This window comes from Erpetoichthys calabaricus, chromosome 7 (genome assembly GCF_900747795.2).
Source record: "Erpetoichthys calabaricus chromosome 7, fErpCal1.3, whole genome shotgun sequence".
Taxonomy (NCBI): Eukaryota; Metazoa; Chordata; class Cladistia; order Polypteriformes; family Polypteridae; genus Erpetoichthys; species Erpetoichthys calabaricus.
Window position 1 is genome coordinate 165,489,886 of NC_041400.2, and position 22,336 is coordinate 165,512,221.

General features: G+C 39.4%; 1 protein-coding gene across 2 annotated transcripts in view; it reads left to right on the top strand.

The window, feature by feature from the left end:
• arhgef28a (Rho guanine nucleotide exchange factor (GEF) 28a) overlaps nt 1-22,336 on the top strand; it is a 281,479-nt gene that overhangs the window by 35,836 nt on the left and 223,307 nt on the right. The window lies entirely within an intron of this gene.

Genomic DNA, 22,336 nt, shown 5'->3' on the forward strand with positions numbered 1-22,336 from the left:
AACCCCGGGCAGGGCACCAGCCCAACACAGGGCACGCACACACACACACTAGGAACAATGTAGAATCGCCAGTGCACCTAACCTGCATGTCTTTGGACTGTGGGAGGAAACCGGAATACCCAGAGGAAATCCACACAGACACGGGGAGAACATGCAAACTCCACGCAGGGAGGACCTGGGATGCGAACCCAGGTCTCCTAACTGCGAGGCAGCAGCGCTACCCACTGCGCCACCGTGCCGCCCAAAGTTTTCATTTTATTTTTTATTTTTTCTAATTTTATTAGAATCAAACAATCTTAGAACAATATTAGAATCCATACAAGGAAGTCAAGTTTAACAAAACTAGGCTCAAAATGAACCAACCTCCACCCATGAGATAGAGAGCCTGGCCAGCAGAGCAAAACATAAGTTAGAATTTGATTTTTTCCAATTTTAGATAATATGTAACATCAGTTACCCACTGACTTAAAAGAGGTGGACTAGGATTCTTCCAGTTTAGCAAGATAAGTCTACATGCCAGTAGTGAGGTAAAGGCTATTACAGTTTGTTTGTCCTTCTCCACTTTAAGCCCATCTGGAAGTACACCAAACACAGCTGTTAATGGATTAGGAGGGATTGTGACACTAAGACTTCCTGAAAGGCATTTAAAGATTTTGGTACAGAATGAAGTTAATTTGGTGCATGCCCAAAACATATGGCCCAATGAGGCTGGAACTTGATTGCAACATTCACAGGTTGGAACTAGCTCTGGAAACATTTTCGACAATTTTAAAATAGACAGACATGCTTGATGTATAATTTTAAGTTGGATAATTTTATGCTTTGCACATATGGACCACGAGTCAATTCTATGCATTGCTACCTTCCACTTCTTTTCCGAGATGTTGAGTGAGAGATCCTTTTCCCACTGTACTCTGGGATCTTTGAAAGGTAGGGACTTTAAAATGTTTTTATATATTACAGAAATGCTGTCCGAGTCCTCAAGACTGATCAATATTTTTTCCAAAATAGAGGTAGGTGGGAAGTGAGGGAAATTGGGCAGGTTTTGTTTAACAAAGTTTCTAATTTGAAGGTAGTGAAAGAAATGTGTTGCTGGAAAGTTAAATTTGGAGTGTAATTGTTCATAGGATGCAAAGAAGTTGTCTGTGTACAGATATCTAAGTGATTTTATCCCTAATGTTTTCCAGACATTAAGAACTGTGTACATTAAAAAGGGTGGAAAAAGGTGGTTCTCGTGCAGAGGTGCCACAAAAAAAAGCTTCTATGTCTTAAAATACTTCCTACATTGGTTCCATTTTCTGAGTGAGTGAAGCACAATTGGTTTTTTAGTATATTGGTGATGACTTGTAGTTATTGGGGTACAAAGCAAGGAATATAAAGAAGTACTGCAGGATTTTATTTCTATTGCGGACCAAGCTTATGTCTGTTTGTCTATTTATGTCAATGTCCAAGTTTTTATAGCTTATATATTTGCCGCCCAGTAATAAAATTGAAAGTTAGGTAGAGCCATGCCACCTTCTGCCTTTAGATACATGGATGTTTTGAATTCCAAATAAATGAGGCTATGATTGAATCTAATTTCTTAAAAAATGATTTATTGAGGTATATTGGAATTTTTTGAAATAGAAAAAGAAGCTTAGGAAGGATATTCATCTTGACAAAGTAAGGATGTTCATCTTGACAATGTTAATTCTTTCAGCTAAAGTGAGATGGAGGGTAGACCATCTATGCAAATCTTGCTTAATTTTTTCCATGCAGACAGCAACATTTTATTAATAAAGAGCTTTATGTTTATTTGTGATGTTTATCCCTAGGTATTTAAATTGATCTGCAATGATAAAAGGGAAGGTGTCCAATCTAATATTGTGTGCTTGAGAATTCACTGGAAAGAGCAAACTTTTGTTCAAATGAATTCTGAGACCAGAAATCTTTTGAAATTCTGTTAGTGCTCTTAGGACTGAAGGCACAGTATTTTGTGGATCGGATATATACAGTACCATATCATCTGCATATAGAGAAATTTTCTGTTCAAGTCCTTCTTTGCTAATCCCCTTTATCTCATAAGTACTTCAACAGTGAGCTGCCAGTGGCTCAATGGTGATTGCAAAAAGCAGTGGTGACAAGGGACATCCTTGTCTAGTACCATGTTCTAGTTTGAAGTAGTCTGAATTAATGTTGTTAATACAAACTGAAGCTCCTGGACTGGAATACAGTAGTTTGATCCATGCACAAAAGTTCGGGCCAAACCCAAATTTCTCTAATATGGTGAAAAGGTAGTTCCATTCAACCATATCAAATGCCTTTTCTGCATCCAACGATAATAATATCTCCGGGGTGTTAGACTTTGTGGGTGAATATATTATTCTAAACAGACATCGAAGATTGGAAGCTAAGTTTTCATTTTATTTTTAAATGTTTGTGTGTTGGATGGCTGTAGTACTAATCAGTTTGTGAAATCAAATAAAAAAGAAGCTGTGTTACAGTAGGTATGCATGCGACTTCTGCATGTGACTGCTACAGCACTGTGATTTCACGCTGGCCTTGCAAAGCTTCATGGAGCACTTGGAAAAATTGTGTGTCTGAGCTGGCTGGATGGTGAAAATATTCAGCAAACAAGGTCAACGGCATGTGCAATGCAAAAAAGCTTTGGCGAATTTCCCCAATCAACACCATTTTCAATATTGTTTCAGGTTACTTCTTTTCTGTTGGTTGCATTTGTTCACCCTTGAAGAACATTGTACCAAAAATTTTGTTATCTTGTCCTGCATGAAAAAATAAGATTGAAAATTTTTCCCCAGCCATCATTATATACAATGATTTTATACATCTTTTTTACACAGACGTTGTATGTAACTTGTGACTTTTTTCTCTTTCTTTTGATTTGAATTAATAAATAGAGAGAGAGATTGGGAGCATGTACAGATACAGTGCTTTTCTGCACCCATTACACGATGAACCACCTCAGGATCCCAAATTAGGACCCGAGCATATGTGTTATTTTGGAAAATTAAAAGTATGGAAATTTCAGGCTTTCTTAAGTTTATTCTCTATCAGACTACACTATTGTTCATTGAATACATTAACAAAAATATGTTAAAAAAGCACTAGATACTGTATACATAGGAAAACTAAATGCACACACACTCACAAAAACTATATTACCTTGTTAAAATCCCCAAATGTGATAAATATTGAGCATCCCTAATCTAAAATTCTAATATATGAAATGCTCCATCATCTGAAACCTTTTGAGTGCCAACATGACTCAGACTTCGTTCTTTTACTTATGTATTTTTTTTACTGCTGAGCAGTAGTGAACAACATATGTGCAGTTTCCAAATAGATTTACTCATTCTGGGTGAGGGTGGTGGGGTTGGTCTGCTGTGAAGCATCAAGTGGCTTGAAGAAACAACACATGAAAGATGACCGGGGCTGTGGCTACCCGTGATGCACCGAGTGCTGTGAAGCACCATCACGCTGTGGAATATAAGGGTATTTGTCCCCCATGAAGTGCTGTGACATGGGACAGTTACTGCATGGCAGTTTCGCGGCAGTTCAAATGGTAAATTATATATCAGGCATCTCCTTTATAAAACTTTGCTTGAATTCTAGCATGAAAATATGCATATGCCAAAAAATGGGAAAATCTGTACACCAACAAAAAACAAAATTGATTTATAAAACCTGGTGTACACACATTTCTGCATAATTTACCTTTATAAATCAAAATCATCTTGTAAACGTGCCTCAAAACTCATACTCACATTGCAGATTAGTTGTGCGTTAATGGAATGTCACTGCTTACAGTTAACAAAAGAAGCTTTATTTTTGCTAAGTGCCCTTATTAAATATAAGTGCAGTAAACCGTTCCAGTTATGTTAGGAAAACAGGACACTCTATTGATTTGCCTTTTTATGTTCTCAAAAACATGTTATGTCTTATGTATGTACACCCACACTATGCCACAATTTAGTGCCTCACCAGTTAAAGGCTTGAAGCATAGCAGGCATGATGGAGAGAAGGTTGATTGAGATATTCCAGATCTGTCGGCCAACTCCCTGAGAACTGACAACAGGCAGCACACAGTGTATAAATTGACAAAAAACAAAAAAGCCCTTCAGTGCAAATATGCAGCATTGGCCCACTTGAAAGGAAAGTACAATACAGTCTGTACATCATTATTTGTCACTTTTGAGGTTTAACATATTTGTCACATCCATACAGATCAGTGAAAATGAACTATTTTATGCATAAGTCATCTTTAGCTGGTTTGATTTAATTTCCCTTCTTGTTCAAGTGTGTTGATATCTCATATACAGTATATGCAAATATTCCAAAATCTGAAAATATCCAAAATCCAAATACCTCTGGTCCAAGGCACTCCTGATTAGTGATACTCAGCCTGGTTAGGGGGAATTAAGAATTACTATTTAGTGTTTGCCTTCTATAAGATGTCTTGCTTCTTCTTTTTTTTGTTATTACTGTTTATTTGACATGCGTAATGGGTTGTTTACTGTGCACTTAGAATTTAGTCTTTATGATATGACTGGCTGTGCATGAGGCTCTTCTTAGGCTGTGGAATATTTCTATGAGCAGAGTTAATGTGGGTGAGACATACCTGTATGTGTGTGTGTTCTAAGACTATAGGACATAACAGAGCAGCAAAACTTGAATACTGAGTACTTTCGAGACTGAAAGTTGAGAGTTAACAGTTTTTGTGCTGTTTAATATTATTCATGATGAATCAGCTTGCCTGATTATTTTACTTAATAAAATTGGTTTACTTCTGACACACAGGGTACTGTAGTTATCACTATTCTCTGTTAGAGTTTATTAAAACTTTGATAATCTAGTTAGATGTAATGTTCGCAAGAATATCTAGAACGCTTATAACTTTATTTTGAATAACCCCCTCCACCCCTTTGATTGCTCACAGGTCATCGTTTTTGTAAATTACCTTTTGGCACAAGGAATATAGGACCGTACATAGTCATGCATGGCATCTTATCTAACCTGACTATAGATTTACCTAGTTTTAAGAATTTCTGAGAAATGTGGAAATGTAACATTCTCAAACCTGCTAAATCAATTTGAAGGTTGTGTTGGCCAGTCTGTGATTGTTAGCTATTTCAGCATATGTAAACACATTCAATTGAAAATAGGCGCACTTACTCTTTCCTATGTGCTAGTATTATTCAGTATGTGAGTTTGAAATTAAAAGTGACTATTTTTGCTGATATATATTACAGGTGAATACAAGTTTAAGTATAGGAAGTTAGGCATATTTTTTACATATTGTGCTTGTATCATTTTGTTGGGGTATAATACTATTGGGTGTGTTAAAGAATAAGTTTCCTTTGAGATTTGAAATTTAAAGAACTTGAGAAACCCCATCCATTTACACATTAATACAAGTATAAAAGGCAAAGGGGTGTGACATATTCATAATGCAAGGCTAACAGCTTTGCAGCATCACCTCTGTTTTGCCACAAAACTTTAAACATGTTGATCGTATATCTTTATTTCTAATGAAGTACAATTGTGACATATCTATTCTGATACTAGATATATTATTCCTAACTTTTCGGTCATTGAAAATGAAACCATTGCATTACTCTATAGATAATGTGATAAAAGTATGAAAGTACATTAGTAATTTAAAATTTCACAGCATAAAGGCGAATATTCATACGTTTATATGTATGAGAGTGTATGCATTAAGTAACATTTTTGTTTTGATTAGATTTGCCTTTAATGTTGCATTATCAAATTTCCAAAATTGCTCTTGTCAGTCTCTAAAGTCTTAGACTGCACATGTACTTAGCAAATACTAGATGTGTACATTAAATTACCTTTAAATGCTCTGTCAGTGTGGCTATTATAGAAAAAGTGCATATTGTAATATGTGATGCACTGTATTTATGATGCTTAAGTTAGACAGTTGCAAAAATTTTGATTAACTCATGTACAGTTTATTTTTACATTCAGAACAAGTAAATTCTATCAACTCTTTCTTTGAATTATATTAAACAGGTATATGTAGAGAGAAGGAAGGAATTGGTTGGAATGTTAGGCCTGTGAATCCAGACTGTTGTTATTAAAATGTTTCCTCTGTTGTTGAACACCAGTAAAACATACTGCAGTACTCAGCTGATATCATGCTTCAGCTGAGAGATAACAGGAATTTAGATCAAAGATGCACAAAGCATAGTTTATTTTGGTTTTAACAATGGCCATAAGAATGGCTCGCTGCCCTCGAGGCGACCTCAGTTCCATAACATACTCATTCCAGAGATATACATAAAGGAAAACATAACATTAACAATCCTTTCTGATTGCTTACAACAATACAATACATCCTTCAGATGCCTTAATGGAACAATATGCATTTTGATTTATGAAAAATCTTTTTACCACATATACACGTGTTTTGATTGCTTTTAATCCACTCCAGTGAAATGTGCATTTACAGTATTACATTTTTTGTCTGTTGCATGAATTATGTTTTAAGAATGGCCAGTATAATAACTTGACATACTGTTTTCTCACTGAGTATAAACCAGGAAACAACCCTGTTCAGGGTTCCAGTACATCATAAGCCCTGCTCATGCACCATGTACAATCACAGTGGTACTAGTATGAGAATTGACAATAAACCTAACCTGCATAAACCTTTTAAGTGGAATGAATTTGGGAGTAAAAATTGGAGTACATGGAATACATCAATTCAGAGTCATGAGGTATTTATCCCAGCAGTATCAGGCAGAAGCCAGAGATGCTCAGGGCTGTGTTTTAGGTGGTATGTATTTTGTATACAGCAATAAGCTGGTGCAGTGGTTAGTGCAGCTGCCTCATAGGCAGACTGGGTATGAATCCTGTCCTCTCTACAGTGTGCCTGCATTTTTCCCATGTTTGTGTTAGTGTTTCTCTTGAGCCATTGATTACTGATATCCATTTATCAAAAGATTTTAAAAGAATTGCTGCATACAATGTTGAAGTGAATTAATTTATAATTCTTTATTTATTTGTCACATACATGGTTATATAGGACAACACACAGTGAAATGCATCTTTTTCGCATACCCCTTGGGGTCAGAGTGCAGGGTCAGCCATTGTACAGCGCCCCGGGAGCAATTGAAGGTTAAGGGCCTTGCTCAAGGGCCCAGCAGAGTAGCATCTCTTTTGGCAGTGATGGGGATTTGAACAGGCAACCCTCGGGATGCCAGCGCAGATCCTTAGCCTCAGAGCCACTACTCCACCCTAATTTATTAAATCACTATGGCTTTTCAAAGGGGACACACTGAAACCGAGAGATCTGTAGTGTTTTTTTGTTTACTTCTGCACAGTGGTCTACATTAATTGGCTGCAAGGATAACCCTAGCCATACATAAGCTAGAATCTTTGTGAAAATATGGAAACAATCCTGTGCTTAGTCACACACTGCATTTAAGGTGACAGCTGTAGTGACCAAGGAGTGTTGAGATTTTAGCAACTAGAGTCTTTAAGTGTGATATGCCTTCTATCTTGAGCTTGTGGACTTTGTTTTGAGAAGTAAATCTGACACTGCCTTTAGGGAATAACCCTTCCCATAGGAAATGCACACATAATATTCAGATGCATTTGAGGACTTAGTAACTTTATTTTGAAAGTGGAAAATTTTTATTTTTTGTTTACTTTCTTAAAGAGAAAAAATAAAAAAATAATAAAGTTGTACAAAGGCATGTATCACATGTTTTTGAATGACATTCTATTATATCATGTAGGGTAATTCAAACCTGAATCTAAACAGAATGTTTGTATGATGCCATTTTAAGCTTTGACTGTGGTGGAAAAAATATCTTTACACTGTATTTATATATTTAAACATGTATACTCCATATATAAATGTAATGACACGCTTCCCTTCTCCTGCAAGGACTAATTTAGTGTGATTCATCTTATTTTTTTTTTTAAAAAATGTATGTATACCTGTCCTGCGGTGGGTTGGCACCCTGCCTGGAATTGGTTCCCTGCCTTGTGCCCTGTGTTGGCTGGGATTGGCTCCAGCAGACCCTGTTTGGATTCAGCGGGTTGGAAAATGGATGGATGGATGTATGTATACCTTTTTTATTGGTATATCTTGAACGTGATTCTAATAGCAACTTATTTGGCTTATTTCTGGACCTGTTTTGACTACAAGTCAATAAAAAAAATTATATGAGTTCCTTTTTTGCAGTTAAAGATTTTCTTTACATTATTTAATTATTTATTGCTCCTGCTATTTTATTATTAATTGGTACCACCTGTCTAAAAGGTACAGACACTCCCCAATAACTACCCTTCCATTCCGACCAAGAATTAGGCACCAAAGTTACCCACTAATCAAAATTATCTAGGAAAAAAACTGAAATAAGTATATAGTTACTTCTGTGTTCATAAGTCACACAGGTCTTTTGGAAGAACAGCCATCCTAAGTCATGACACTTCCACCACCAAGGTAAAAGTAAGATGATTTGGTATTTTTGTCACTGATGGTCAGAAAGAAACATTTTACATTCATCTGTACAAAAATATCCTTCCATTTTCCTTTCTTTGGAAAACTTAATATGAGCATTAATACTCCTTTTTTACGAGAGTAAAGGTATTATAGTTTTGCCTGGGCTTTCTGTTTTTAGGTTTTGTTCTTTTTTTCTGTAGATTTCTTTTAAGATTCATTCGTGATTTGTGCTAAAATATTTTTTATATTGAATCTTTTTTTAGTATTTTCTTGTTTATTAACCATTTTATATTTTCCTTTGTATCCTCTTCTTATGGTAATCCTGTTACCAAGATTTCTTGCACTTTGTATGTTGATCCTAATGTGCAGCTAATTAGGCTGAATGTAGTGGCCTATTTAAAGGTGCTGAAGCATAAATATTTTCTGCTCATGTTGTTGGTTGTCATTTTGTTATCCTGTTTATTGTAAGTTTGTTGGTCCCTTGATCATTTTTTGTTTGGATTTCCAGTTGTTTTTTTTAAATTTCGCTTTTTTTTGTGTTGGGTGATTTTTGCAGATTTGGTTTTGTTATTTTTGTTTTTTTTACCATTTGTGTTTACTTTATTTTTATATATTTTTTGAAATTTTGGAAACTTTTAAAATTTTTATGGGTTTGTTTTTTGTATTTTTTTTTAAACTTAAGAAAATACAATACATAAATAACATTTTTTTTGTGGGAGGAGTTTTAGGACCCATTCACAATTAAGCATTTTTCAAACATTTTAGCATTAGAGAAAAACACTCCTAAACCACTCGTAAAGTTATTTGCCATTATTTTCAGTGACACTAAGCAGTAAGCAGTTTAGAAGACTCCTGCGTGTAGCAGTTTTCAAGTGATTTCAGTCAAAAGCTTGTTTCAGTGGTAACACTCATAAGATATTGTAAAAATAATTTTTTTTTAAAATAAATTTTTACAAGAAGTTAGTGCCTCTTGGTGGATGAGACGAGAGTGAAGCAGCTCACTGAAAAAAAATGCTGAGTGAAGCAGCTCATGTGCTCTGGTTATATAAAGATGGCCATTAAATAAAATGCCACATAGTTTGCAATCAAGTAATAGGTATACATTTAGTTGTAAGTAAACTTGAATTTTATTGCGTTTACTACAAGTGTTTTAAATATAGGCAACGTGGTAGAGCATGTTCTGCCCAAGTATTTATGGACTGATCTGTATTAGTGAGTGTGCTTAACCACAGATGACTACCCTTTTTAACACTTGTAACCAGTAGGGGCTGTTGCAGCACCCCAAACCTCAGACACAACTTCAGAGACAACAGTTCCTGTAAAAATAAAAGGTTTATTTATATCAAATACTTTGTAAAAAGGCTACAACAATGACATAAATCAACACAATTCCTTTCCTTCTTTTTTCTGTTTCTTCTTCTACTCCTCCAGGTGAGCTTTGTCTACTTCCATATTAACTCCAACTCTCCCAGATGTGGCAGGGTGGTTCCTTTTATCTTGTACCCTGGAGTACTTCTGATGCTAGGGCACCGCCTGATGGAAGTACCTCCCCCTGGTGGCCCACATGGAACCTAACAGGGCTGCGTCATGCAACTACAGGTTCCAGCATGCCCTGCGGGTGTCCACATGGGAATCTTAATCCAAGGGGGCTGCCTTCTAGTGTTTGGCGGGAGAGGGTATTTAATAGTGTTCATCTTCCTCACTCTTTCCATTATACTGGCCAACCTGCTGGATAAGGATTCTTGCCGGGATACCAGTCCATGTGTGCTGTTCATTACACACTGAACGCTAGAAATTTGTCGGTAGTACGTCTTAATTAAGAAAATATGTTTAGTTCTTCTAGTGCTGTGAAGTAAATAACATCCATCTCCTTTTTCCATCGAATGCCTGGGTATTAACATTGACCACTGTGCCACCAGATCACATTGTTTCAAAATATCTATATCATATAATGGAATTAAAACTAAACATATACTTTATTTATAAGTCTCTGTTATTGGATTGCACACAGCACACTATTTTTTGATTGGCTGTGCGATTGCACCATGCAAAGGACTAGCTTATCATCCACCATGTTTGCTTCTTGCTTTACACACAGTGCTGCTGTGATAAGATGCTTATTACTCTAAACTGGATGGATTATATTTACCTCTCAGCACACGTTGAATTAAATGTATACCTATAATATCTGTTCAGTTCTTTCTGCTTAATTACATGCTATGCATGTGCTTAACTTCTTCCTCTCTAGCTATCTCTAGATGACCAGATTGAGCATGTGTACCAACAGCAGCAAACAATTGTTTTTGTGAAATAACGCAGTGACTTTTTTTTGAGTGGTGGGAATAAGCTTCTGTAGGTATCATTAAGACACAATTACATATCACTGTACAAACTTGCTTATGAACATCAGAGTGTAATCCTGGAATTTTTCAGGATACTGCCTGAGTTCTTAATAGATAATCCAGAATTGTCCTCTAGACTCCCTTTATTGAATTTGGTGAACCCAATATCTGCAACTTGTGATGCTGATAACGCCTCCTCTTCAGTATTGTGAGTGCCAGGATTAAAAGCACTAAAGTCATCAAAGACATTCTGGAGACACAACAATCACCTCACAGCACTAGAAGAACTCACAGCCCACCATATAGTAAAAGGAAATGATGTTGGAACATTTTTTCCATGTAAAATGCTTCTTTGAAAATGCTTGAAAAATGGCTGAAAAATACTGGAAAAATGCTTGCAAAATGGAAATAAAAACCCTAAAAATGATAAATGCTGGAAAAACACAGGGAATGTACAATATTCAACTGTGAATGAGCCTTTCAGTTCCCTTTTTCCCTTAAAGTGTAGGCATTAGGCCTGTGTAGTGGCCTCTATTAATGTTTGGGATCTAGTCATAGACCGCCATTGATGTTTTTTTGTAAAATTGTTCCGTGATATTTTAAGTAATCTATCTAAAATTGTGTATTATTAATTTTTTTTTAATGTTAGTACCAAAATATTAAATAAAACATCTTTTTGTAGTCAAATAACTTCGTCTTTTTCCAATCTTGGAATCAAAATGGATATGGTCCTGAAAATGGATGCTCAAGTCAACAGCACAGTAAAATCCTGCTTTTTCCATCTCAGGCGAATTGCCAAACTCAAACCAATTCTGCCTTACCACCTCCTGGAATCAGTAATCCATGCATTCATTACGTCCCGGCTCGACTATTCTAATTCCTGCCTATATGGTGTTAGTAAAGCCACTCTTTCTAGACTCCAATTGGTTCAAAATGCGGCTGCAAGGCTTTTAACTGGAAGCAGCAGAAGCCAACACATTACACCGATTTTAAAAACCCTACACTGGCTGCCGATTAGATTTAGAATTGATTTTAAGATACTCCTCTTAACCTATAAGGCACTAAATGGTCTAGCCCCTGCCTACTTGAGTGTCTTGCTCCATCGTCACAATCCCCCTCGTGTTCTTAGATCCGCAGATCAGCTGCTCCTAACCGTTCCCAAGGCACATTTTAAAGTTCGTGGTGAAAGGGCTTTTTCCGTCTGTGCACCCAGGCTCTGGAACTCCTTACCTTTAGTGGTTAGGCAAGCCGCTTCAGTTGCCACATTCAAATCACACCTAAAAACGCACTTCTTCACATTGGCTTTTAATTCTTAACCTGTCTTATTTCCACTTGCTTTTTGCTATTTCTCTGTTTTATTGGGTCCCCTGACCTGTTTTTAGTGTCTCTGTTTTAATTCTCTCTTAATGTTTGTTTTTAATCTTTTGCTTTTAGTCTTGCTTGTTTTAACTGTACAGCGCTTCGGTCAGTTGTAATGCTGTGTTTTTAAGCGCTTAACAAATAAAAATGGTATGGTATGGTATGGTAAATAATTCCAAGTATCTGTTTTTATGCATGCAATTCACTGTAACATCCACTCCTTGCACTTATGGATTTCATTGGTATTAAGCTTGCTTCATTCATATTGGAGTATGAACAAGCATATAAGCATCAGAAGAGAGATCTGGATATCCTTGGATATGGTTCTGGTCTTAAGCTTTACATTTAACTTAAAATGTTTTCTTGAACTGTGCAATAATTTTGAAGGATGAAAATATTTAGTTACTAGGGAACTCCGCACGCTAAGGAGAAGCGGTCGGATTATCTGCTGGCGAGCTGCATGTTTTGCTTGTCGCTTGTCGTTGTTAAAACAATACTTGTCCTTTATTTCCGGCCCCGGGCATGGTTAAATCTCTTTCTCGCAGGACATGTAACGCTGCTCGCGTTGTGAAGGGGGTCGGCTGAACACATGCTAAGGAGATGCTGTCGGATCATCTGCTGGCTTTCTGCTGCTGTTGCGTTGCCTGTCGATCATTTTAAAGCCTGTACAGCAGGTGTCCTCTTCCCACTTCGCGTCTTTGCCACTCGCATTGTGATGGGGGGAGGGGAGGGGTGGCTGAACGCATGCAAGGAGAAGCGGTCGGATCCTGCTGGCGAGCTGTATGTTTTGCTTGTCACTTGTCATTGTTTTAAGAGCTGGGAGCAAGCTAATGTGTCTCTTCGCGGGACTTCAAATTGTCTTCCAAGAAGATCACGTATCGTCTCCCTAGTCTCCCTCTCAAAGATTTTTTTTTTATAATAGAGAGATAGTAACTGTGGTCCTAAATCTTCCTGGCCCTTTATAGTTTTTGTTTTTTATCAGCAGAGTACCCAGCTTAAGATATTTTTACTATAGTTTTATAATATTTTCTATACTGACAAATAATCAGGACTCATACCAGATACCAGGGCGTTGTGTGAGATTTGGAGAAGCAGTCATAATTGGAAGTATTTAAGTAACCTGGGGTCTTAGTCATGGGTTAATGTAAAGGAAATTATGAAGTCAAACAAGAGATTGGTATGTATTTGAAGGTATTCTTGGCACTGTCATTCAGATGTTGAGGGTAAAATTAAGTATAAACCAAAAGCACAAACATAATACTAGGGCCTAATTAGAGCTGGAGTTAACTATAACAGAGAATTTTTTAATGTAGTGTATCCACCAAGGTGTAATGCACTATGTGGCCGTCGCATATTTCTCACATTGTGTCACTGGAGAGGCTATCACAGTCATGTGACACCTCTAAACTATCTTGCATAAACTGAAAAAGACAAAATGAAAAATAAACATCAGAACAGAATCATGTTAAAAAAACAGAAAAAAACCCACAAAAACATAAAAAAAATTAGTCAATACTGTATAAAACTAATGAAAGAATCAATGTAAATACTCACTATAAGTTGGCCTACGTGAATGATTTCAACTTGCATTTCTCCAGTGATGTGATGTGTATTCCAAATTGTTTTAACAAGTTGTCTTTTTTTTAGATTCATGGTGACAATATTCAGTATTACTTATTTGGAACAATGTGTTTGGATGTTGTAGCAGTGCAAAATCTAGATCTAGAAACAGTTAAATTAAGCCTAATGATAGGGAAGTAATTTACAAAATATTATTAAAAGAAATTAGTGTTAAATATTTGTTATAGAATTTTATGTCTTGGTTTCCCAAACATCGTCAAGCAGCCACAAAACATAAAAGAAACAGTTTGAAAAAGTTTGAAGGAGCTTCAAATGAAAATGTGTGGTAGTACACATGCATATTTTGGATAGTGCTGAGATACATTATATAATCTCACTGACTGTTAAGAAAATATGAACTTTTACAAATCGCATCTTGCATGCTTGGAGAAAAAAGCATCAAATGAAATTTTACTTTTCGGGTAATTAAACCCCTAAATGTCATTTTACAATTCATTATTTAAAGGTTAATTTTATATTAGAGAGTTCTCAAACATAAAGAATTAAATGCTAAATGAAGAATTGGATGAGAAGTCAGTTTCTGTGGAACATTTCATTCTGGTTCAGGAAGTTTTCACAAAAATAATAAGCTAATTATTTGTCTAAGATCCTATGTTTCCTTGAAGGTGTGCAAAAGCAGTGGAACCTCAGGTCACGACCGTAATTCGTTCCAAAACTCTCATCGTAACCCGATTTGGTCGTGACCCGAAGTAATTCCCCCATAGGATTGTATGTAAATACAATTAATCCGTTCCAGACCGTACGAACTGTATGTAAAAAAATTTTTTAAAGATTTTTAAGCACAAATATAGTTAATTATACCATAGAATGCACAGTGTAATAGTAAACTAAATGTAAAAACATTGAATATCACTGAGAAAACCTTGAACAACAGAGAAAACTAACATTGCAAGAGTTTGTGCTATAGTGCTACGAACCGCTCGCTAAAAACACTTTTTTTTTAATGAGTTTTAAGCACAAGGAAAAACATGAACATTTGAAAAATCCGTAATTTAGTAAACAACCAATAAACAGCCACCCCTCCTCGAACCGCCACCTTATCATGGTGGAGGGGTTTGCATGTCCCAATGATCCTAGGAGCTCTGTTGTCCGGGGCTTTATGCCCCTGGTGGGGCCACCCAAGGCAAACTGGTCCTAGGTGAGGGATGAGACAAAATGCGGTTCAACATAACCTCCTATGATGAATAAAAAATTTGGACGGCGTTTTCCCTCGCCCAATCGCGGGTCAATGGGGCCCCCCCTCTGGAGCCAGGCCTGGAGGTGGGGCTCGATGTTGAGTGCCTGGTGGCCGGGCTTGCACCCATGGGGCTCGGCCGGGCACAGCCCGAAGAGGCAACGTGGGTCCCCCTTCCCATGGGCTCACCACCTATGGGAGGGGCCAAGGAGGTCAGGTGCAGTGTGAGTTGGGTGGTGGCCGAAGGCGTGCACCTTGGCGGTCCGATACTCGGCTACAGAAGCTGGCTCTTGGGACGTGGAATGTCACCTCTCTGAAGGGGAAGGAGCCTCAGCTTGTTCGCGAGGTTGAGAGGTTCTGGCTAGATATAGTCGAGTTCACCTCGACGCACAGCTTGGACTCTGGAAGCAATCTCCTTGAGAGGGGCTGGACTCTGTACCACTCTGGAGTTGCCCCCGGTGAGAGGCACCGAGCGGGTGTGGGCATACTTATTGCCCCCCAACTTGGAGCCTGTACATTGTGGTTTACCCCGGTGGACGAGAGGGTAGCCTTCCTCCGCCTTCGGGTGGGGGGACAGGTCCTAACTGTTGTTTGTGCGTATGCACCGAACAGCAGTTCGGAGTACCCACCCTTTCTGGAGTCCCTGGAGGGGGTGCTAGAGGGCATACCTTCTGGGGACTCCCTCGTACTGCTGGGAGACCTCAGTGCTCACGTGGGCAATGACAGTGAGACCTGGAAGGGCGTGATTGGGAGGAATGGCCCTCCCGATCTGAACCCGAGTGGTGTTTTGTTATTGGACTTCTGTGCTCGTCACGGATTGTCCATAAGAAACACCATGTTCAAGCATAGGGGTATTCATATGTGCACTTGGCACCAGGACACCCTAGGCCTCAGTTCGATGATCAACTTTGTGGTCGTGTCGTCGGACTTGTGGCCACATGTCTTGGACACTCGGGTGAAGAGTGGTGAGTTGGCTTCAATGGTGGGGGAGGATGCCAGTCAGGCCTGGTAGGCCCAAACGTGTTGTGAGGGTCTGCTGGGAACGTCTGGCAGAGCCCCCTGTCAGAAGTAGCTTTAACTCCCACTTCCGGCAGAACTTCGACCACGTCCCGAGGGAGGTGGGGAACATTGAGTCCAAATGGGCCATGTTCCGTGCTTCTATTGTTGAGGTGACTGACCGGAGCTGCGGCCGTAAGGTCGTCGGTGCCTGTCGTGGCGGCAATCTCCAAACCTGTTGGTGGACACCGGCGGTGAGGGATGCTGTCAAGCTGAAGAAGGAGTCCTACCGGTCCCTTTTGTCTTGTGGGACTCTGGAGGCAGCTAATAGGTACCGGCAGGCCAAGCGGAATGCGGCTTCGGTGGTTGCTGAGGCAAAAACTCAGGCATGGGAGGAATTTGGGGAGGCCATGGAGAACGACTTTCGGACGGCTTTGAGGAGATTCTGGTCCACTGTCCAGCATCTCAGAAGGGAGAAGCAGAGCAGTGTCAACACTGTATATGGTGGGGATGGTGCGCTGCTGACCTCGACTCGGGACGTTGTGGGTCAGTGGGGGCAGTACTTCAAAGACTTCCTCAATCCCACTAACATGCCTTCCAATGAGGAAGCAGAGCCTGGGGACTCGGAGGTGGGCTCCCACATCTCTGGGACTGAGGTCACCGAGGTGGTCAAAAAACTCCTTGGTGGCAGGGCCCCGGGGATGGATGAGATACGCCCAGAGTTCCTCAAGGCTCTGGATGTTGTAGGGCTGTCTTGGTTGACATGTCTCTGCAACATCGCATGGACATCAGGGACAGTGCCTCTGGATTGTCAGGCTGGGGTGGTGGTCCCCCTCTTTAAGAAGGGGGACCAGAGGATGTGTTCCAACTACAGAGGGATCACACTCCTCAGCCTCCCTGGAAAAGTCTATTCGGGGGTTCTGGAGAGGAGGGTCCGTCGGATAGGAACAGTGTGGTTTTCATCCTGGTCGCGGAACAGTGGACCAGCTCTACACCCTTAGCAGAGTCCTGGAGGGTGCATGGGAGTTCACCCAACCAGTCTACATGTGTTTTGCGGACTTGGAAAAGGCGTTCGACCATGTCCCTCGGGGAATCCTGTGGGGGGTGCTCCAGGAGTATGGGGTACCGGACCCCCTGATAAGGGCAGTTCGGTCCCTGTACAACCGGTGTCAGAGCTTGGTCCACAGTAAGTTGAACCCGTTTCCAGTGAGAGTTGGACTCCGCCAGGGCTGCCCTTTGTCACCGATTCTGTTCATAACTTTTATGGACAGAATTTCTAGGCGCAGCCAGGGTGTTAAGGGGATCCGGTTTGGTGGACTCAGGATTGGGTCACTGCTTTTTGCAGATGATATTGTCCTGTTTGCTTCATCAGGCCGTGATCTTCAGCTCTCTCTGGATCGGTTCACAGATGAGTGTGAAGCGGCTGGGATGGGAATCAGCACCTCCAAATCCGAAACCATGGTCCTCAGCCGGAAAAGGGTGGAGTGCCCTCTCAGGGTTGGGAGCGAGATCTTGCCTCAAGTGGAGGAGTTCAAGTATCTCAGGGTCCTGTTCACGAGTGTGGGAAGAATGGAGCGTGAGATCTACAGGCGGATCGGTGAGGCGTCCGCTGTGATGCGGGCTCTGCATCTGTCTGTCGTGGTGAAAAAGGAGCTGAGCCATAAGGCAAAGCTCTCAATTTACCAGTCGATCTATGTTCCTACCATCACCTATGGTCATAAGCTATGGGTAGTGACCGAAAGAATGAGATCGCGAATACAAGCGGCTGAAATGAGTTTCCTCCGCAGGGTATCTGGGCTCTCCCTTAAAGATGGGGTGAGAAGCTTAGTCATCCGGGAGGGGCTCAGAGTAGAGCCGCTGCTCCTCCGCATTGAGAGAGTCAGATGAGGTGGCTCGGGCATCTGATCAGGATGCCTCCTGGACGCCTCCCTGGTGAGGTGTTCCGGGCACGTCCAACCGGGAGGAGGCCCCGGGGAAGACCCAGGACACGCTGGAGGGACTATGTCTCCCGGCTGGCCTGGGAACACCTCGGGATTCTCCCGGAAGAGCTAGAAGAAGTGGCCGGGGAGAGGGAAGTCTGGGTATCTATGCTCAAGCTGCTGCCCCTGCGACCCGACCTCGGATAAGCGGAAGAGGATGGATGGATGGATGGATGGATGGATGGATGGATGGATGGATGGATGGATGGATGGATGGATTAATAAACAACCAAGAAAAGTAACATTGCAACAATGAACCGATTGCTGTAAACAGAAGTGAAGTGGAGGTTAAAATCCAATAGAAAAAAGTCTTCATTAAATACAGTACAACGAGGTTAAAACAATGCTTGAATCAGTCTCTTTAAAAACAAGCCTGGTGCATTCTTTAACTGCCTTCTCGGCCTTATGCGGCCAGCCCTCTCTCTCTCTCTCGCTTTCTGCACAGGGAGAAACTGAACACGTGCGGAAATCATCGGCGCGCACAAACCGAAAGGGAAACTGGCTTGTTCGTACACTGAGTGTGTGGTCGTGAACAGATGCAAAAGTTTGGCGAACTTTTTGGTCGTAACCCGATTTGTACGTGTTCAGAGACGTTCGTGAACCGAGGTTCCACTGTATGTGTTATTTGAAAAGCTGTAATTTAAACCCATATCCCACTTTAAGTATAATTAAATTATATATGTTTTAGCAAGATTTCATTGTTTATCTTCTAGAAATCTGGGAAATTTCTTACTGACATTGGCTTTAGAAAGTTTCATAAACCTGTTGCTAAATAAATGTTAGATAAGCACAGTGAGGAAGAGAGCATAAAGTGGGGAGGTAGTGATAAAATCTGTGAATTCCTGGATAAGTGCACCCTTTTGCCTTTATAAAAATGCATTAACATTTTTTAACATTAGGAATGTTAAGCAACATAATTGCTTTCATGGAATTATCTTTTTGCCTCAAGTAGTAAGAAAGCAGTTCTGTAGTTTTTTGCATCTGTATCCGTTTTATATTATAACTCCACTGCCAAAGTCTCCTCCTCTGAACACAGAGAATTATCGTTTGCTCCTAGGCACACCACACCTAAGCAGCTGTGAAAAAACTGACAGGCTGGCACTTCCCATGATCAGATAAGATCCCCCTTGCAGCTATTGTAATATAAGCTTTCAGGATACTAATGTGCATCAGACTGTTGGGGGGTCTTAATAGGGTGAGTGAACTTTATCCAGCAAGAAAAGACAAGTAATGTTTGTAACATTATTCTCTGCACACTATTAGATAAATAATTATCAAGAAAGAGGTTTAAAGAACAGTTCACTAGTGTGAATAGGTTTGTCATGAATGTTAGTTATTATTTCTTTTCTCACTTATTTCTTTCAAAGTGTCTTCGGGAAAGCACATTTATAGTCTTGCCACTGAGCACCTACAATGCCATTAACTGTTTAGAAACAGTAGAATGGAATTTTTCATTGTTATTTATATGCTTTCAAAGCCAGCATTTGCATTTTTGTAGGACATCACAATAATGTTGCAATTCAGAGGTCAATGATGCATCTTACTAGCTGTATTAATAATAAGTTGTATATCAGTTTGTATATGTAGAAAAAGCAGAATTACATTTAATATCACCATAATACTTGTGATGTTCTGAATATTTCAGTGTGTTATTGATTATTTGGTCTCTTTTGAGCATTTGCACTACTCTATGCCTGGATCATCTTTGATAAATGAAATGTTCATTTAGGGCAATGACATGCACAGTTTGAAGTTATGAAAAATATTAAAGTTGTTTACTGTACTCTATACAAATATTAATTTTATGCACACTTTATGTGTTATTGATTTTAATAAAACAATGTTTCAATAGTTAGGATTTTGCCCAGAACTGGTTTGTTTTACTTCTCTCTCTGATTGCTCCCCATAACCAAGACCAGAAATATGAGTATTATGAAAATGGATGGAGGAAATAATGATCCACCTATCTGAGGTGCAAGAATTAGTGATATACTACTTTAGTCTGAACTAATACAGACATTACCTTTTTAATAGTTAATCTGACCTGACTGAGTTTCCTAATGTGTCTACTGTTTGAATAAATTAATGTCTGATTTGCAATAGAAAACTACTTAACTATTCTATTTCTTTTTGTGTTGTTATTATGAAGGATGCTATTTGCTCTTATTCCTTGTTTTTTATGTGTTATCTTCAAATAATCCCACTCTTTATATGTATCGTACCCTGATAATGAAGAGGTTTACTATTTAAAAATTCCTTGTTGTCAATGCCTTTTTTCAGTACAATCAAGTCATGTCACTTTATTGTAATCATAGTCATATACAAAGTACATGGTGTAGCAGGGAAAATTATGAGGCAGAGCAAAAGCCAAATGTTTGGGGTGCCAACTGGGCAAAACCCTGTTTAATTCCAACAAAAATATAAGAAAAGTTAATAAAATTACATGCTGTTTATTGTTCTTTGTTAAGGATAATTCCAGTGCACCAGTGCTCTCTCCGAGTTGCACTTGGTTTCTTTCTCTCTTTCCCCATTGTTCACTGTCGTGGCCAGGTCTGAAATGAGAAGCCATTTTCTGGGAGTGTCTCTGTTTTATACAAGTGGACTGGAAATGGCGGGGATACCTTGGTTTTGTTGCCCTCTAGAAGCAGTTTCTCGTGGCTGTGTGGCGAAAAGGAGACAACACTGTTAGCAACAGCATCCCTTCTGGTCCCGGGATGCTGTTACTATTACTTTACCTTAAGTGAGCCTGGAAGGCGACCCTCTGACACACATGCATGACAATGGTGATCTGAAATTATGTGCCTTCAGGCCCATGGTGTAATTTACAACAATACAAAGCTGCATAAAGTGCCACACATTTCACAACAAAAGTGCAGAAGACAAGACAGTGCAAAACAGGGTGTTGTATAATAACACATGTAAGAAATTATTAGATTAAATTATTAAATAACTAGGGGGCTCCGCCCCCTGCTCGCTTCGCTCGCCAACCCCTGGCGTTGGGGCATGACAAAGAGTGAGATGTATGAATTAGATATAGAATAGTGTGCAGGTTTGGATGATGCCTATATAACTACAAAATAGAGTGTTTGGCATAGAGTAATGTTTTATTGGAATATTTCTTTGTATACAACATTAGTAGTAAAGATGGTGTCTTGTCTTTGAATGAGTCTTCCTTGGCATGGATCATTTTTAATTTTAACTTTAATGTGAGATGAACGTCGAACACATGAGAAGGCAAAATAAAGTTGTGCATGTCCAAAAACGGGTTCAGAGAGGTAGATGCCAACCTTGTCCATGGTTTGTCCTTGTGATTTGTTGCTGGTCATGGCAAATGCAGGTTTAATGGGGAACTGTCGGTGTTTCAATGTAAAAGGTAATTCTAGGTCAGAACTCGTAAGGTCAATTCCAAGAATGAGAACAGTATTGTTAGCATGTGAATCTGAAAGAACTGTTGCTTGAATAACATCGTGTGTTATGGTGTTGACGACTAACCGTGTGCCAATGCATAAACCCTGTTTAGTGTTAAGGTTTCTTAATAGCATGATTATTGTTCAGTTTTTAAGGGTAAGGTTGTGTTGTGGTCATCCATCCGGGTTAATAGTGTTCAAATATTCTAATGGGAAATTCAGATGTTCATTGTCGTCATCAGAGTCAACTTTGTCAGAGCTTAGAAAGAGCCGTGTCTCTCCAGGAAGTAATGAAATGACCTGGTTAATAATGTGATTAACATTAATATTTTTTGGACATAATATAGTGCGTTGTGTTAACCACATATGCGAAAGCAGTATGGGCCATTGCCTTTTGGTGTCCTGTTATGTTCTCTGGTAGATGCAAAAGCAAATGAACTATTGTAGGATCTAATGCAGTTCATAAAGTTTTTACTTTCAGGCACATCCTTAGTTAGAAGCTTCTGTAGATATTCAGGATATGAATGTAAAGGAGGCAGTCTAATCTGCCCCTTTTGACAACAACGTGTAAATTCATTATTTGTATTGCCAGTTGTTTCTTCTGTGAAGTTAAGTGAATGACAATGATTGCAATGACATTCATTAATCCCAATGAATTTTCCTCAATAGTGGACTCATTATTGAAAGCGTTGTCAGCCAACTGGCGTAAGAGTTTAGCAGACGTCTGGTGTTGATGTCTGCGACGGGCATGTTTTGCTTGTGGTGTTTGAGTGCCGCGTTGTTGCATGTCCATTATTTGTGACGCGCTATTTTTGGGTTTTAATTGATCCGCCTCCGCTTTGCGCAAAGTCCGTTTCACTCTACGTCGTGCATTGTTTGTATCGTGCCTTGTCCGTTTTTGTATGTGGTCAGTTGAGCTTTCTGCTTTTTGAGTCCTGCTTGCTTGTTTTCTGGCCAGTCAT